The sequence below is a fragment of the Larus michahellis genome, chromosome 2 (assembly GCF_964199755.1).
Source record: "Larus michahellis chromosome 2, bLarMic1.1, whole genome shotgun sequence".
Taxonomy (NCBI): domain Eukaryota; kingdom Metazoa; phylum Chordata; class Aves; order Charadriiformes; family Laridae; genus Larus; species Larus michahellis.
The window spans coordinates 86,732,981-86,752,491 of NC_133897.1; the positions used below are offsets into that span (position 1 = coordinate 86,732,981).

General features: G+C 38.8%; 1 protein-coding gene across 11 annotated transcripts in view; it reads left to right on the forward strand.

Moving 5' to 3' along the window:
* CDH18 (cadherin 18) overlaps positions 1–19,511 on the forward strand; it is a 576,293-nt gene that overhangs the window by 350,593 nt on the left and 206,189 nt on the right. For 4 of the 11 annotated variants that reach the window (XM_074576161.1, XM_074576154.1, XM_074576163.1 and 1 more), the window contains one exon: positions 18,535–18,614. The exons of 4 other annotated variants lie outside the window; for them this stretch is intronic. The gene's annotated coding sequence lies outside the window, so the exon portion shown is untranslated. Of the gene's footprint in view, positions 1–16,167; positions 16,258–18,534; positions 18,615–19,511 lie in introns of all 11 variants that reach the window. 3 more of the 11 variants (XM_074576155.1, XM_074576157.1, XM_074576162.1) reach the window with 2 other exon arrangements.

Here is a 19,511-nt window from a genome sequence, read left to right on the forward strand (position 1 = left end):
CTTGAGGAGAGCAAACTTTAGCTTGTTTAGGAATCTTCTTGGCAGGTTCCCATAGGACTGGAGGACAAAAGGGCCCAGGGCAGCTGTTGACCTTTGAGGACAACCTCATCAGTTAGAGTGAGCTATGCCCAGTGTACAGAAAGCCACACAGATATAGCAGAAGACTATCATGGATGAACAGGAGAGTACTGACTGAAGATAAGCAAACCAGAAAGTACACAGAAGGTGGAAGCTAGGATGGGCTTCCTGGTTATTTCCTACAAAGTCATTGCCCAAGCATGTAGAGATCATGGAATCACGGAATCTTCAGAGTTGGAAGGGACCTCTAGAGATCATCTAGTCCAACTCCCCTGCTAGAGCAGGATTACCTAAAGCACATCACTCAGGGCTGCATCCAGGCGGGTCTTGAAAATCTCCAGAGAAGGGGACTCCACAACCTCCCTGGGCAGCCTGTTCCAGTGCTCTGTCACCCTCACCGTAAAGAAGTTTTTCTGTGTATTTGAACGGAACTTCCTATGTTCTAGCTTGTGCCCATTGCACAAGATGAGGTTAGGAAATGAGATGAGGTTAGGAAAGCCAGAGCTCAGTTGGATCAAGGACTGTAAAAGAAACAAATAGGCTTTTGTAAGTACATTGGCAACAAAAGGCAGCCTACGGAAACTGGGCTCACTGCTCAGTGGGGCAGAGGATATAATAACAAAGGACATAGAAAAGGCCGAGGTCTTCAATGCCTTTTTTTGCCTCACTTTTTATTACTAAGTTCTGTTCTTTTAGACCTCCCAGGCTTCTGAGCCTACCAGCAAAGACTGGGGTGTCAGGTATTACCCTCCATACAGGTGGATAGAGCTAGGTAATTCTTAAGCCAATTGAAGAACATACCCAAGTCTGCGGGACCAAGTGCACTCTGTCTGACTGAGGGTGCTGAGGCAGTTGACCAGTATTGCAATGTGGCTGCTCTTTCTTGTTTTTGAAAGGTTGTAGCGATGAGAACAGATTCCTGATGGCTGGAGAAAGGCATACACCCATCTTCAAGAAGGATCCAGGCAACTTGGGATTGGTCAGTTAACCTCAGTTTCTGGGAAAGTTATGGAGTTTATAAATCATACGTAAACACATGAAGGACGACAAAGTGATTGGGAGCAATCAGCAAAGATTTACCATGGGCAAACCGTGGCTGACAACTTAACTGTCATCTGTGATGGCCAGCTCTGAAGACAATAGGAATGGATGCTCTTTACCTCGATTTTAGCAACACTGATACTGTCTCCCATACTGTTCTTATAGCCATATTTGTTGGGATACTGACGGCAAATGTTGACTGTAAGGTGGAAATTGACTGCACCAGCAAGACAGTTGTGATCAGTGGTGAAAATTCACTTGGGAGACAGTGACTACCAATGTCCCTCAAGTATTACAGCTAGAGGAAGCACTGTTTTCACGTCTATATTAATGTATAATAACTGTAAAATGGGGTGGACTGCACTCTTGATTGCAGAGGAACTGTGACAGACAGGACAAATGACCTGACAGAAACTTCATGAAATTCAACAAAGGCAAATGCTAAGTCTTGCATCTAGGTTTGAATAATTTACCATGCAGCAGTGCAGGCTTGGTGTCAGCAGGACAGAAAACATCTTTGCAGAAAAGGCGATGGGCAGGTCCTCATAAAGCAAGCCGTGCAAAGAAAGCCAAATGCATTCTGTAGTGTAAGAAAGTAAGTAGTAGGCAAGTAAGTAGCCAGAAAGTAAGTGGAAGCAAGAAAGTTGCCAGCAGGTTGGGGGGAGAAAATTTTCCCCTCTATTAAGCACTCGTGAGACTGCATATTATGCCCAGTATGAGCACTCGGTCACAGGAAAGACATTGATGTTCTGGAACAAACTCAAAGAAGAGCTACGGATATGGCCAGGGGACAGGAGGGGGGGAGGTCGAGAGCGCTGTGTTTGTTTAGCCCTGAGAAGGTAAGGCTACAGCAAGGTCCTACTGCTGTCTTCAGCTACTTAATGAGAGACTTCAGAGAAGATGGATTCTTAGTGATTCATGACAATAAAGCAAAATGCAACGAGTACAAGCTGAGGCATGAGAAATTTTGGTCAGAAAAAAAATAACGAGAGCAATCAAATACTGGAACAGGTTTCTCAGTGTGGTGTGGAATTTCCACCTTGAACATATCCAAAACTTGACTGGAAAAGTCCCTAAACAACCTGATCTCATTGTGACTGCTTTGAGCAGAGGTCCCATCCAGCCTAAGTAATTCTACAGTTCTGTTATCAATGCTTAAAATAAGTTAGGCAATTTCAAACAAAAAAAGTGGCATGAGTATAAAAAAATATTTAAAATACTTAACTTCTAATCTTAAAGTGTCCTTTCTTGCTTAATATATTGCTGTACAGCTTTGTTGTATTTCTGAGCAACTAGACAGAAACTCTGAAATGCAACATTGACAGTTTATTTCTGGCAGAAATAGCAAAAGGTGTATGGGTGTCATGGTTTTGGCTGGGATGGAGTTGACTTTGCTGCTGGCAGCTGGTATAGTGCTGCGTTTTGGATTTGGGATGAGAATAGTGTTGATAGTGCATTGGTGTTTTCAGTTGTAGCTAAGCAGTCAAGGCCTTTTCTGCTCCTCATCCTACCCTGCCAGTGAGTAGGCTGGGAGTGCACAAAATGTTGGGAGGAGACACAGTTGGGACAGCTGACCGCAACTGTCCAAAGGAATATTCCATGCCATATGATGTCACGCTCAGTATATAAAGCTAGGGGAAGAAGAAGGAAGGGGGGGACATTCAGAGTTGTGGTGTTTGTCTTCCCAAGTAACTGTTAGGCGTGATGGAGCCCTGCTTTCCTGGAGATGGCTGAACACCTGCCTGCCCATGGGAAGCAGTGAATTAATTCTTTGTTTCACTTTGCTTGCACGTGTGGCTTTTGTTTTACATATTAAACCGTCTTTATCTCAACCCATGAGTTTTCTCACTATTACTCTTCTGATTCTCTCTCCTGTCCCACTATGGGAAAGTAAATGATTGGCTGTGTGGTACCTAGTTGCCAGCTGGGGTTAAACCACAACAATGGGAAAGCTCTTGTTAGGAGCTCCTGAGTTTTCCCTTCTGACTTTCAGAAATGGGCTGTATTCAAAAGTGTCATGGGTAAGCATTACAGATGCTTCTGAATTTATCTGAATTGAACTCTACTGTCAAAAAAAATAAGATTTATTCATTATTTATGACGAGTCCAGCTCTGGTTTTGTGTTCTTTTGTTTTTTTTTTTTTTTTCACAAGGTTCCTAAAACATTAGTAGGGCCTTTTGTATAACAAATATTTTTGTTACATAAGAACATCGTTCAGTAAAAACCATTTGCTGCATTTTTATTAAAAGAATTCATACCTTTATTGGAAGACGAGCCAGGACCTTAATATTGTTTTGTCATTTCATAACACTATTTAAACAGAAAGAAATAAACCCACAAAAACATCCCTGGTTAACCTGAAAGCGAGCCTGCAGTAAGCACTCTCAGTCTTTATATTTCTAGCAGTGGAAGCATATTCTGCTCCTAGTAGAAATATCTGAATATCTGAGAATATAAATAAATAAACTCCCAGTGGTAATTAGGGCTGACTTGGATTTTAAAGGAGGGGTTGGGTTTTTGGTTGGTTTGGTTTGTTGATTCATTTTAAATCCATTGAACTGAGAAATGTGCTCTCCTCTGGACAAAAAATTCTAATTCTGTTAATTTGCTGAGAATTCTGGGCTCTAAAGAAATACATAAATACAAACTAGTGATTTATATCACTGTGAAGAGCACAGTGTACTGTACTTAGTCTCCAGCCCTTCACAGTTATGCAAATTAAACTTATTTCCTTTTAATGTGCCTGAAGTATATGAACAGTGATACATACTTACATTGTGTTAGTAAATGAGTATAAACATTATTTATGCCAACTAAGAGAAAGAAGTAGTTATAGAACTTTACTGGTAATTCTTGATACCAAAGTAGTGGAGACAAATTTTTATATGTTGTTAACTGCAGCATCAACAACACCCTGATAAACCTTATGGGTCTTGACTGTCAAAACTGTCAAAATTATAGCCAGGGACATGTTGATTGCTGTGTTGTTGTTTTTTTCTACCTAGAGATGGACTGAAGGAGGTGACCCTTCTGTGGGATTTATTGTAAGACTTTGCTGTAGGACTGAGGATCAGACTGCAGCTATAATTTTACTTCCCATTAGCTGTCAGTTGGAAATCTGTTGGGAAGATGGCCTATTCACAGATTTCTTTATAAAAGGGCCTAAAATTACATATTTGAGCCTATTCATTTGACAGTTACGTGAAAGTAATGACACGGTGGAGAGGAAATAAATACTTTGAAGCCCATGAAACTTAGTTAGTTCCATGAATGAATGGAATTTTTCTTAGAACATACCCTCCGTGGGATGAATAGAATTTAAACATAGATGAAACAAGAAAGAGTCTTGTAATTATACATATTAAATGGCTAGTCTAACATTAAGCAGCATGTGATAATTATTTTTTACACTTTTATTCTTACATATTCTGCAATATTCAGTTTGCGCTATTTTGCTTAAAGCATTTGCAAGTGAATAACTTTCAGACATGACAGTCCGTGTGTAGTGTACCTGAGAATCCTCTAATAACTTCTTATAAAGTAGTTATTTCACAAATACTAAACTTGATTGATTGACTCAACTACTTTGCAGTAATCATCAGGGGCTGGGGGAAGTTAGTTGATTGTTGGGAGGATTTTGAGCTTGGCAGATGATTTTCGAATTGTGCTAAATTGGTTACATCCTGTGTGAACTGGTAGCCTCTCCGACTTTTGCAAGAAGAATGTGAAATTCTTTTGCTGAGCAATTTCAGTCACAGATGCAAAAATCCAGCTGTATGAATCTCAGTGATACTGAGAGGTGGGTACATCTGACTCTGAAATGGATGTAAGCTGCAGGAAGGGAACGGTTTGGGGGATCAGAGAGAATTACATTTCCATTAAAAATGGAGAATGCCTTTAGAATCTGCCCCATGTGGGGATTTTAGTTTGAAGTTTGTTTACTCCATTGAGCTAAAAGACTAAACCCTGAGACTTGACATAAAATATGTGATGATTTTCAGTGATCTTTATGGAAAGACTCATGCAAGCTGCGAGAGAAGCTGGATCAAACTCTGTGTGCTTGTTTATGTTCAGGCTTGGGGGTAAACTGTTGGTAGAGTTTAAAGACTGTAGAGAAATAACAGTCCTGCCTGTAGCTTACCCACCAACAAACCGATTGTGCATTGCTACATAATACAAAGGATTAGAAAATGAGTACATTTTGCAGGGTAGAATTTTTTTTCTTTCCTTTTTTTTTTTTTTTAACAATGTACATTAATTATTAGGGATATGTATGTATTTATCTCTCTTCTAAGCACCACAAAAGCTGCATTGGGAAGAGTAGCTATTTTCCTTTTTTTTGTATATTTTTTTCCAACACTACTCCTTACTGGCTATTCAGGTCTTCGATCAATATTTTGTCCCTTCTTCTTGGTCATAAATTATCTATGCAATAAATTAAGACCATCATTCAGGAAACCTCTTAGGCAAAAGCAAGCAGTTTGCTCATGTGCTCTTTTGGAAGGCTGTTGCTGCATTAGAACATATACTGGGATGAAGGATATGTTAACTTCTAAGGGTTCAGATGCAAACTGAAATCCCATTTGCATCCCAATTGCAACTGTAATTTCAGCTAAAAAGAAAACACATTGTCATGGTTCCTCCTCCTGACATGCACGCTATTTAAATATGAACAGGATGTGGCATGTCCATCAAAAGAAAAGGGAAGTGATACAGGAATATATGAGGAATTTCTTCTGTTTTTTACAACAGCAGTTCCCTAACTCTAAAATGAGAGCTTCCACATTTTCACATCAGTGGGACTAGAACACTAGTAGTCATTGAAGAACATTGTGTCAAGTCACTGAGCCATCTTGCCTTGCTCATCCTAATTTTTCATGTGATTTTAGGACCACATGGACAACATTGAAGAAGGAATGGAAATTACAGTTTGATGGAAAAATGGCCAACAATATAAAATAACAAGAAAAAAATAAAAATAAGAGCAGCACTCAGAAAACTTAACCCCTTAATGACTAGTTGGGTTTAGTTAACTATCCCATTTAACTGCTCTTGACAGCTAACTATCCTTGCAGATATTCTTTTCTAGTAAACAGCCAAGCACTTTTTTTGGTTTAGCTTATGAAATATTATTCAGTGATTATCTAAGTAATCTTTATTAACATAATCTTGAATTATGTTTTTATGAATTTTTGAATTTCAGAGCTTGTCCCCTAATTTTTCAAGCCCAAATTGATATGAATAGTTCTTTCTTTCTGCATTGTAATCTCTGTATAGGAAATCTGAATGTGAGATTTTTGAGGTTTTAGGTGTACAATTTCTGGATTTACACAAAGCAGTTCTTTGAAAACTTCAGACAGTTGAAGAACCTTTTTTTTTAAAGATTTTTTTCTTCCTGTATAGACAAAAGTGATCATATTTCATTTTCATGTATCAGATCAACAGTTTTGTACAAAATACTTCTCTGAACAGAACGTTTGTGCATTTGAGATCGGAGGAAGTTTCGAAAGCCAGCTTTGACTGTCTCTATAAATAAGTCTTTGCTCACCATTTTCTGAATTCTTTTATCTGAAAAGCAGATCTTGTTTTAAGGAAAATAGAGATTAAAGTAAAAAAAAAAATCCATACAGTTTAGTCAAATCTCTTCTGCCATTTAACAATTTGTCTTATTAATACCTTATTCAGGCCATGTGTTTTTATATTTGCAAATTGTAAATTACTCTTGGATTAGTATTGGATATGAGCAACTCTAAGCATATTTTGATGTGAACCCTTAGATTTTTATAACTTTTACTTCATAACGGTATGTGCTCTTCTGTTGGTAATAATTTGCTTATTCATATAGGTTGTACTCCTTTAGCGTTAGCTTACCTCTCAATCTTTTATGGATGTCACGTTCACAGCTGTTTGAGGTACAAGAGGGCTATCACAAGTGGAAAAAAACACCACAAGTCTCTTGCTGAGGTGGGAAGGAAACATAAATTTTACGTATCCCAGGACAGTATCTCTAATTTCTGAGACACACATTTTTTAGTTTATCCACCCCTATTCAAATGTTGCTCAAAATGATGTGAGGGGGAGAGGAGAAGAAACATTTTATATTTTGTAATGAGAGAGAAATGTTCTCTTAAGAGAAGGCAGGGAGTGTTTATGGCTAAATCCTTATGCATTTTTTGAGTGTCTCCTGATATTTCACTGGGAACTGCTGTGTGCATAACACCTGAAAGTCAAATCAGGGGTTTAGTTATCAAAATACAGACTTGAGATGCCACAGTTGGACATAAATAAAATCTTGGCAAAGTGTTCCCAAGGGTTTTAAGTTCCTCCAATAAGTGGCCTCGCCATCCTTGAAAAATCCAATTTATCCACTGTCTACCTGTGGTTATTGACCTTTCTGAGTCTAATGAAAATTCAAATGATAACAGCATCAATGAAGGTGATCTATACAGGAGAAAATGAAACCAACCAAATCTAAAAAAACCTTAGTTTTTCTAGAAATTAAAGTTCAGGAAATATCTTGTCACCTTCCACTACTCCAGAGGCAAAACACACTTGCTTAACTTTGTGCTTGCAATTAGAAGTCCATAGAATATAATTCTTCCAACTCAATTTCCCTCGCTAACCAAAATAAAATACTGTCCTGGAGCTAGTTTTCTTGTTGGGGAGTGTTTAGTAAAAAACAACCAGCAAGTTGATTGAGCTTTGAAAGAAGATCCATTTATGAATAGAATAGGTTTTTTGCATCTAATTTGTCTTCACCTCTAGCATTTAAAGCTTTTTGTGGTATCCTTTTTGGGTTATTTTTCTTCATCTTCCAGTTTAATTGTCTTGGATGTTTCTTGGCGTGCAGGAGAATCTCAAATTTTTGAGAAGAACTAGAAAGACCAAACTGCCTGATTGTGCTGAATGTTCCATTAAAAGAAAAGTGTCTTTCTCCACCAGCAAATATCCTTGTAAAGTGAATAAATTTATTTCAAAATAAGGGAGCTATTTAAAACCATTATGCTTAACTCTGTTCCCTGATAATTGTGTCTACAGTAGAGACTTGCACTTTTGCAAAGATTATTTTTGGAAAGGTAGCATTTGGCACCTTGGGTGTATATGTGAACACAAAAATATTCTTGAAAGTTATTAACTAATGGCACATCAGTTAGTTAGCACATCCTTGTCAATATAAGAGGAAAAAGTAGAAGGGAACAAATAAACATTTTTGTCAAAATTGCTTCAACTATTTTTGTTGAATCTTCAGAAATTTATGCAGAAAGGAATTTTAATATTCATCTTTATATTTTAAAACTTATCCTTCTCCTTTTTTTTTATATATATATATATTTATATATATTCTGTTATATTTTTTTATAATTTAAAACATATCCTTCTCCTGATGTTGATTACCCCTCACTTCTGGATGTTTTATTAAAGCTCTGGTCAGAACAACAGTGACAAATTCTAGGTTAAATGTATATGTAAGTCCCTCATAACCCTACACGATTGCTAGGCTGTCACTTCGTTTATGATCTGCCCCACTTATGCCATTCTTTGGGCTTAGTCAGACTTTATGTACAACTGGGAATCTGAGTGGAAGAGAAGAATGGAAAGGATTTAGCCGTACTTTCAATATACATCCCCTGGTCAGAAGAACTAATCCACTGAGGTGACCCCGGAGAAGGAGGGAAATAGGTTTTGGATGGTGGTTTTGAACTATCATGTCTCTGTGACACTGTAAGCGGAGTGACTCCTTGTTCAGAATAGTGACTGAAGGCATGATACATCCCCAAACCTTGTTGGCATCAGACATTTTTAGTATATATATTAAAGAAGTCTTGCTGACATGATGATTCTCGTTTTCCCCACTAAGATTTCAAAATTATTGATGAAAGATATTTTCTGAGGAATATAAAAGAGAAAATGTTTTGATCCACTTAATAATCTGCAACACTATCTTTTACCCCAGGTTATATATGGGAATAAATTAGTTTTATTTGGGAAGAATAAGTAGGAAACAGCATCAGAAAAATCCTTTTGCCATGCAAATAGAAAATTAGTGAAGATACTTAAATCTGGATTTTCTGAAGTAGTTATTGTTGTTGCTATAAATCCCATTCCTCAAAGACACTTATAGGCAAGACAAAAGTCATAGTTTAGAAAAAAAAAATATTTTTAAGAATAGATATTTTTTAACTCCTTGTATTATTGTATTATAGGCATTCATATCACAAAAAAAAAATATGTGTTTTTAAGAGTTTTAATGCTATGGGCACTTTCATCCATTGCTTGCAAAAGCAGGGTAGGTTAGATAGTCATAAACTTATCTGTTAGGATTACTTCAGGATAAAGTCATAGAATCATAGAATTGCCTAGGTTGGAAAGGACCTTTCAGATCATCGAGTCCAACGATCAACGTCACTCTGACAGAAACCATCACTAAACCATATCTCTAAGCACTATGTCTACCCACCTTTTAAATACCTCCAGGGATGGTGACTCAACCACTTCCCTGGGCAGCCTGTTCCAACGCTTGATAACCCTTTCAGTGTAAAAGTTGTTCCTAATATCCAATCTAAACCCCCCCTGGTGCAACTTGAGGCCATTTCCTCTTGTCCTTTTGCCTGTCACTTGGGAGAAGAGGCCGACCCCCACCTCTCTACAACCTCCTTTCAGGTAGTTGTAGGGAGCAATAAGGTTTCCCCTCAGCCTCCTTTTCTCTAAGCTAAACAACCCGAGCTCCCTCAGCCGCTCCTCTTAAGAGTTGTTTTCCAGACCCCTCACCAGCTTCATTGCCTTTCTCTGGACGTGCTCCAGCACCTCAATGTCTTTCTTTTAGGGAGGGGCCCAAAACTGGGCACAGTACTCGAGGTGGGGCCTCACCAGTGCTGAGTACAGGGGGACAACCACTTCCCCAGTCCTACTCATCACACTAGTCATGATACAAGCCAGGATGCTGTTGACCTTCTTGGCCACCTGGGCACACTGCTGAGTCATATTCAGCTGGCAGACAACCAACACCCCCAGATCCTTTTCTGCCAGGCAGCTCTCCAGCCACTCTTCCTCTGGCTTGTATCACTGCACGGAGTTGTTGTGACCCAAGTGCAGGACCCGGCACTTGGCCTTGTTGAACCTCCTACCATTGGCCTCAGCCCATAGATTCAGCCTGTCCAGATCCATCTTCAAAGCCTTTCTACCTTCAAGCAGGTTGAGACTCCCACCTAACTTGGTGTCATCTGCAAACTTACTGAGGGTGCACTCAATCTGCTATTCTAGATCATTGACAAAGATATTAAATAGAACCGTCCCCAGCACCGAGCCCTGGGGAACACCACTCGTGACTGGCTGCCAACTGGATTTAACTCCATTCACCACCACTCTCTGGGCCTGGCCCTCGAGCCAGTTTTTTACCCATCAGAGAGTACTCCCGTCTAAGCCATGGGCAGCCAGTTTCTCCAGGAGAATCCTGTGGGATACCATATCAAAGTCCTTACTAACATCCAGGTAAACAACATCCACAGCCTTTCCCTCATCCACCAAGCAGGTGCTTCCTGTCAGGCTTCATGGACTTACATATGTCCAGACTATAAGTTCCCTAACCTGACTCTCCTTCAACAAGGGTGTCTTCCTTACTCCAGACTTTGCCACTGGCCTAAGGGACCTGTGATTCCTGAAGGCCAGTCTTTCCAATAAAGACTAAGGTGAAGAAGGCATTGAGTAGCTCAAGTCAAAACATTTAATCAGAAACAAGTTTGGCTTGATTCATTTGGTAGACAGTTTTTATAGACCTTTGCCTGAGTCCATGTTAGGGGATTGTAGATCAGAGTTTTTCCAGACTCCATGGACTTTATATGTATGGGGTTGGGAGTCTGCTTACACCGTGTGTTCATGCCTCAGTGTCATAGCAGGAGGCACCAAAGTCCCAGTGAGTTTCAGGATTCCTGAGCTTTTGTGTGTGGAATACAAACACAGCCTGGAAGTTCCAGGGTACTTTCCCTGGATCCACTGTTTTTTTCTGGATCCAAGAGTTTAGAAGTACTGATGTCAGGTGGGAGTTAGTTCACATTATTGAGCTGATTTTGTTTGCTCTGCTTTCATGGTGACTAAACACTGCTGAAAAGAGAGTTAAATGTCTTATCAGCTAATTTATTTTGCCTACTTCTTGAACTTTACTGATTATATGTTGTGGCATAAGTATTTAGTTTATGTTGATTATATGTAAACCTCAGTTATCGTTTTCTAAAAACTGTTACACATTTGCTTAGTAAATAGATTCTGTGAAATTATTTATATTTATCCTTTTATACTGTAAATGTTCTTTCTTTCTCCCCAGACAGTATAGGGAGAAAAGCTGTCGCACTAAAAGCCTGATTTCGTTCTGCTCTTGCACATGCAATCCATTTGCTCAGTGGGATTCCAGCTAAGTATAGAAACAAGAACAGCACACTGGGGAATGCATGCACCTAGCAGAGACCTGAAAGCTTCCAACTTTAAGCTTTGCTAATGGCAAATGGTCTTAGTGATCTTATTCTGCTGCATCTCAAGCAAGAAATGGAGAAAAGCAAAAAAACGCGCTTTGCTCACTTCAAACTTATTTGATAATATCTGTCCTATTATTTTAAATTGCTATCTGTATGTTGTATTTGCTTGAAGACATAGAAGGCAGGGCTGAACTTTACTTCTTTTCTTAATCTGCCAGGAGCTTTTCTTGTGACACAGTTGGAATATGAGTTAAAACATAACTGCTTGCTCTGATCAGAGATGTGTAGCAGTTTACAAAACGTAGCACTGTGTTCTGCTCTGTACAATGAGCTTCAGTCTGTTTCTGCTGTAAGCCCACAGCAATTACAGGATCCACACAAGGGATGAGGCCTCACATAGTGCAAGTAAAGGCTTTAATTATACACTCTCCATTTTGTCTAATGCTTGGTCAAAAGATGTACTAAATTGTTTAGGACACTTTTTTTTTTTTAATCACTAGTGAAAGGAACAACCTTTCAGGATTTCAAACACTAACAGTGTTTGTTCCTCCCTGGTAATAATAACTACTGTACAGTGGCGGAGGTGACTTTAGAAATAATTTAACTAGCCATTTCAGAACCAGCATTTCAGGACTTTAATTTGATGCACAGGAATTGTTTCCTAAAGGTTTCCTCTGTCAGTCACTGTCAGGACTGATGAATATATAAGTAACCTTTCTTTAGCATGTACAGAAAATACTTCTGTTAATAGAAATGCATTCTTTTTTACTGTGCCCACGTTTTATAAATACTTCAGATTTCCAGAGGGTCATCTAGGGTCATTCTGTTAGCAGAGATTATCATTATGTGTATTGTAATTGGATTTGTGATGCTACACTGTAATTTTCTACAAAACAATTGGGAAAATATTAATAATGATATAAAGCAGATGGATAGTTCATACTAACTATATTCTTCATTAAGAATTACTTGAAGTTATAACATTACGACATCTATAGGAATCCAAAACGTTCATCAACTTCTAAGAGATACTATACATGAATGGTTTGAAATTAAGTAATTGGTTTCTGAAATCACTTAACAAGCTTTTTATTTCTACCTGAGAATAAAATTGTCACTGGTGAAGCTAACCCATTTCTAGAGTTCACATTTCTAGTCTTAATTATAATAATAAGAATAAAACTCTTATACAACAAAGTAAAGATGCAGGATGAGAAAGGCAAGCTTAGGAACTGACAGGATTAAGCAAAGTTAATGGGTTGGTATGATAAATAGACACACTACATTTGGTGTTACAACAGTGTCCACTAGAAATTGTGAAATATATATTAATCTTAAAAAGAATAGATAAATCTCAGACCTTGACCTAAAAAACCTGCAGGAATTACCCAATGTTTATAAGCAGAGTTATCAACTCATATTTCTTGCTGTGAGTAGTTGAATGTTTCTGCATTTGATTTAAATGGGTGTAGTTGCAGTAACTCTGATGGTATCTTTTGTGCTTTATTTTGCTAGAGTTCAAGAACATAAATACATTCCTTCTAGTTTTATTTTTTTCCAATTCTAGATCAACTGTTAAAAAATAAATTTCCAAATACACCTTATGGTATGTTGTACTGAAGTGCTGAAGGAAGAGCAGGTTAGTTTAAAAATTGTTTAAAAATATTCATTCAGGCCCTTTTAATGCAAAAGATGTGCAATACTATTTGGAATACAAAAGGTAGCAGACGTGTAGGTGGCTGAGGTCCAGCCATTACAGATTGAGTGTTAAGAGCCTGGTACTATTGGGTAGATTGTTTAGCCTACTCTGTTTTAATCATTTAGGGATAAAAAACAAGCCGAAAATACCACAACGCTGAAGAGAGCCTTTTCGGATTATCTTCCTACAGTTCAGTAATCAGCCAATTCGGCTCCTAAATCCATTGAGCTGACATAATGTCTTACCACCCCATGTGCTACTGATCTCCTTGATAACCCATTTTTTTCATTTCCTGACCAGTTCCTTATCTAACCATTTCCTTACGCTAAGCAGTTGCTCTCACAGTGATCACACCGAACAGCCACCAATACTTCTTGCAGCCCATAATTTTTCTGTAGAAAGATTTTTATTCAATACAGTTCAAACTCAGTTTCTTACATACGTTAAATATAAGAAAGTTCACTGCTTCAGTTGCTGTAACAGTATTGCTTCAAAGTATATGTTTTGTGAGGTATAAAAACCTTTACTACAAAATTTGCATAGCAATGCCTCAGTTGTGTTCTAGTTCCTCTAGAATCCTATTGGGATACCAGTAAGAAAATAGAATATTGATCACACCTATAATTTCAAGAAGAAAGAGCAGGACTAAAAATAAGAACAGTGTTAATAGACTGTTTTTTCCTGTTTTGAAAATAGTGTCCAATTTCTATATTATACTGCAATCCAGAAAGGAGAAAAATAATTTCTCATTTATTAAAAGTTATTTAAAATTTTTATTTTATTAAATATTGGCAAATCACAGAATCTTAGAATAGTTTGGGTTGGAATGGACCTTTAAAGGTCATCTAGTCCAACCCCCCTGCATCTTCAACTAGACCAGGTTCCTCAGAGCCCCATCCAACTTGACCTTAAGCGTTTCCAGGAATGGGGAATCTACCACCTCTCTGGGCTACCCGTTCCAGTGTTTCACTACCTTCATTGTAAAAAAATCTTCCTTATATCTAGTCTAAATCTTTCATCTTTTAGTTTAAAACCATTACCCCTTGTCCTGTCACAACAGGACCTGCTCAAAAGTCATTCCCCATCTTTCTTATAAGCCGCCTTTAAGTACTGAAAGGCCACAATAAGGTCTCCCCAGAGCCTTCTCTTCTCCAGGCTGAATAACCTCATCTATCTCAGTCTGTCTTTGTAAGAGAGGAGTTTCATCCCTCTGATAATTTTTGTGGCCCTTCTCTAGACCCATTCTAACAGGTCCACGTCTTTCCTGTGCTGAGGGCTCCAGAGCTGAACACAGTACTCTAGGTGGGGTCTCACCAGAGCAGAGTAGAGGGGCAGAATCACCTCCCTTAAGCTGCTGGCCACGCTTCTTTTGATGCAGCCCAGGATGCGGTTGGCCTTCTGGGCTGTGAGCACACATTGTCAGCTCATGTCCAACTTTTCATCCACCAGTACTCCCAAATCCTTCTCCTCAGGGCTGCTCTCAATCCCTTCATCCCCCAGCCTGTATTGATACCGGGGGTTGCCCCGAACCACATGCAGTACCCTGCACTTGGCCATTTGAACCTCATCAGGTTCACATGGGCCCACTTCTTGAACTTGTCCAGGTCCCTCTGGATGGCATCCCGACGCTCAGGCCTGTCAACTGCACCACTGAGCTCTGCGTCATCTGCAGACTTCCTGAGGGTGCACTCAATCCCACTGTCTATGTCATTGATGAAGATGTTGAACAGTACTGGTCCCAGTATGGACCCCTGAGGGACACTACTTGTAACCAGTCTCCATCACTGAGCTGTTGACCCCCTGGATGTACTCATTTCCCTTTTCTATTCATCTTTAGCTGAAAATTCACTGACACAATTGGTTTTGTGTGATGCAAAGGAGAACTAAATAAGATACAACAACTTTTCTTTTCCCAAAGATATTTCATTGTAACCCTTTGCAAAGGGATAGGGGAAATCAAAAGCCACAGAAGAAATTTATAGGTTTTTTATATAGAAAGTAAAATGTGGTTAGCTTTGAATGCTATAGTAAATGAAATGCAGAGTTTTTACATTTTTTCTGTCTAGAAAAAGGGATTTGGAATTTCTCTTTTCAAATCAATGCCCTTATCAATTGGAATGCTGCAAAAGCACTGGGACTGTAGGGCTCAGGATGCTAGCAGCATGGCACTTTACACTATAAGCTTCTAATTTTATTGCTGAGATTTTTTCTATTACCCTGTTTTGCGGAGTAATTAGTTCCGAGTATTGTCTCCAGCTTCATATGTAATCATTCAAATATTCTTCAAAAGGCATTATTAACATATTTTTTTAATATTTTTAAATTGATAGTTCTTGACATGTAAGTTTAACTCACTGTAGCCTTTTTACCTCACCTTGCATATTTCTACCCTGAATGTTCCCATAAAAAATTTAAATACATCCTGTATTTAAGAATTAACATGAAATCATTTGGATTGAGCCAGCAGGGGAAAGTGAGCAAGGGAAGAATTTGAGAAAGGCAGCCGTTCAGTCAGGTACTGCTTGATATTTCTGTGGAAGAAAGGGGTCTCATAGCAGCTCTCACTTGTGCGGTTCCCTGTGATCTAATGGTAAAGCCGGTTGGTAGCCCCATGGCCTTACTTCACCTTTTCCTTTTCTGTTGGTGATTTGCAATCTCCTTCCCTTTTATCTCTCCATGAGTTCTAAAAAAGAGGATAGAAAAGTGTTTTGGCCTTTCTATTCCTTGACCTTTTTGTCCCAGGTCTCTTCTGCAAAGTTTGTAGTGCTAATATTTTATTTTTCGTGGATTAGCCTTGGGAACCAGAGCAGTGGAACCACCATGTCCTGGTTTCTGCCCCTGCAACATTGTCTCCTGACTCCGACTCTGTTTTTGTTCTGCAGGACTTGAGCGCACACAGAGATGCCTAGCGGAGCAGCTGCACTGGCAGGTGTCATTCTGGAGATGAGAAAGATGAAATTAATTTGAAATAGGTGAGGAAGGGAGACAAATTAAGCACTTGATAAAGTACTCTGTCTTCAGAAAAGAAACATTATTTTTTGTTACAGGATCTCTTGTCTCTAACCAGAGGTTTATTGCAGTGCAAAAATGTAAATGATAATAACACAAATTTTTTTTAAAAAAATACTACTCCCTAAGAAAAACAAATAAAAAGCTATTTTCTTGATAAAATTTTAATTGTAGCATTGAGAAGTTTAAATATAATACTAAGGATAATTTTTTTTTCTGTGAAAATAAAGAAAAACTTTGGGAAGTAAGTTGGTGGCTAAGGTACTTGGAATGCATTGGATATTAGAAAAACCTATTTCACGTTCTGCTACAGCTGTCTCGCTGTACTTCTGCAGGTTGGTTGGTGTCATGGGGAGTCTGGGGCTGGGTCAGTCACCAGAAGAGTATCACTCCGCTGACTAACATAGGTTTTCATTTCTGCATTGTCTGGGTATCGCCAGAGGACAGCTGGGGCAGGGTGTGCGTGGGGGTGGGGGTATGATACAGTCGTGTTTTCAGTATATTGTGCATGTTCACACCCACTGAAGCCACAATGCCCCTGCTCATGGCCGTGGTCAGCACCGCAGGCTTGGGGGAGAGGCCATTCGGTGCCTGCAGTGGTGGTGGCCCAGGCCTGTTGGGCGTCCCCGCTCCCCCGCAGAGGTTCACCCCCGGGCTTCGCCTGCCGAGAGGCCGCTGCCCCCTTGTTCATCGTTTTACACCTGGGTGGTTAGCAGGGGCCTCATTGATCACATCAGCCCCAGCCACTCTCTCTGACTTTCTCCACATCTAAAGCCAATAAGCAGTTGTTAGGCAGCTTGCTGCTGCTTTCTAGTCTCCTGCCCCGAAGGCATTGCAAGGATGTGAAGTCGGTAGCAGCTCATCTGTGCTTCTCTCCCGCACATACCTACACTAGTAGAGTGGGCAGACATTGTTCAGACCTCATTGTATCCTAGCGCTGCCTTCAAGTAGATTTTACCCCATGACATTTGGCGTGCCTCATTTTTCTGTTTGTAAGATGGAGATAATGGCTGTTTTCCTTCAGAGAATGTTTCTCTTCAAAAATACATTTTTAATACATTTTTACCTATGGAGTACAGGGGCTCTCCCCTAGCAGTCTGTAAGGAGTGGGCATGTTGTAGCGCAACAAGGCTCTTCATGTAGTCTCTCAGCATCACCACCCACTGATACGAATAGGCAGAAATTCTGTAACTGGCAGTGGTTGTTTAAAAGCTGTGTCTAGTGTTGACAAGAGGTACGAGAATGCCGCTGACTTTCCTTTTAGAAAGCAGACTGTTCTTATTTCATGTTTCAGTTGTGATGAGTTTTACATACTTTGTGAAACAGAACTGTGTTTAGCGTGGTGACATCTCTAACATATTAGGTCTGAAATGACTGTTTAAACTTTAATTTTCTAAGATGCTATCTGGTGTCTTGTAAATGAGGCTTACTGTAAATCATAGATGCTTCATCATGCTAGTTTTATAGAAATAATTCCGACATATTTGATTTGTGTTAGAATTGCAATTATTAATAACTGTGTTGAATGGACAGTGTTAGCACTGCATTGCTTGCTGATACTGATACCTTTGGGAAATGTTAAGTCAGCAGCAGCTATCATGTACTTCAGAAAATACAAGGTTCTTACAGATGTCTTTTCAATTGCAATTTGTCCAATGGAAATTTGCAGCTTTTGTATTAAAAAAAAATAAATTAAAGAATTTTTTCAAAAAAGTTAAATTCCATATTGAGGGGGCAACATATTTTGACTTTTGATTTGAAAATCAAAAATAAAATAAAAAAAAAAAACAAACAATGATGTGATACTAATATGGTGGTAGGCACAAACCCTGACCAATCCTTTAATACAGTAGACCAATGGAGAAGGCATTAGGAAAAAAAATTAACTCACTGTTGAAATACTCATGGTTCACAGTACCATAAAAAGATAGAAAATTGAGCTAATGTGAAGGCGATGGATTTGCTTCTTCAGTATTTATTTATATATTTTTAATGTCATGGCCTCTGGTGATTTTTTTCTTTCTTGTTGTCTAAAGATGTTAGCCGTATGCCCCACCACAGTACTCTTGTGAAGGGATTTCATGTTCAGATTCTTATTATAGCTGTTATGAGAAAAAGTGTTAATACCAGTGTTACCCTGCTTTTTACTTCCTCTGAAAGAGACTTTTTTAGTAAAGTACCCTCTCCCTCAGTTCCTTGAATTCTGACATGTGTGGGGGTATTCTGTTTCTGTCTCCCAGCAGCTAAAGAGGCAGTAGGTTTGATTTGGCAAGTCATTTGGAAAAGGAGGAGTGGAGAAGTGCCCTGTAAACGCTGAACAGTAAGTGCCTGTTTTACCTGCTATTTTAGCCACAGAAGTAAGTAGGATACGCAGATGGATTGGTATGAAACTTTTATAATATTGAGAAGCATATAAAATTGTGCACACATGGAAGTCTAAGTATTCTGAAACTGAAATACTTTAAAAAAAAAAAAAGGCCAAGAGATCTACTTGGATGTAATTGTGGATCAGGTCAGGCGCAGTGTTGAGGTATGTCGAGTAAATTATTGAAAGCGGAAACTGAGAACTACGTTAAGTGACATTCTGTTAAATTGATTCGGATACTAAGTAGTTTTAAATATTCAATATAGGAAGTCTCTAAAATTAGAGGGCGCAGTTTGGATGTGTGCACACAAATCTGCCCTTGAAAACTAGGAACTAATTGAATAAAGACATGCCTGTCAGCTGTATTTGCATGCTACTAAAAATGCCACTGTTTTATAGCATAAATGACTGTCAGCTTTATTTGCAGCATGCTTGTCTGTTAATTCAAATGCTTTTTTGAATCACGTCAGATTAAAATTTCTTTTTCAAAATGCAGGTGATAGCTGCTTTCTATTTCTCCCCAGGAGAAAAATACTTCTACAGCAGAAAGCAATATATAATAATGAATCTTACAGGGTAGATTTAGATGTGAGAAGTTTAACTGGAACACTAATGTATGAAGCTCAGGCTTAGAAATGTTTAGACATATTTGCAAGTGTATTAAGCACTTAAGCTGTTGTTTGAGGACAGTCACAAAAGAAAAATATTTAAACTCTGCGCCTAATATACAATATCTTTAAAACCTTCACAGTAAATGAAAATTTAAAACTGAAATTTTTGCTTTTCTTAGAATTGAAAATATGAAAGCAGCTGAGGCAGACGTTCATACTACTCTGGTTTAGTTTTATTAGC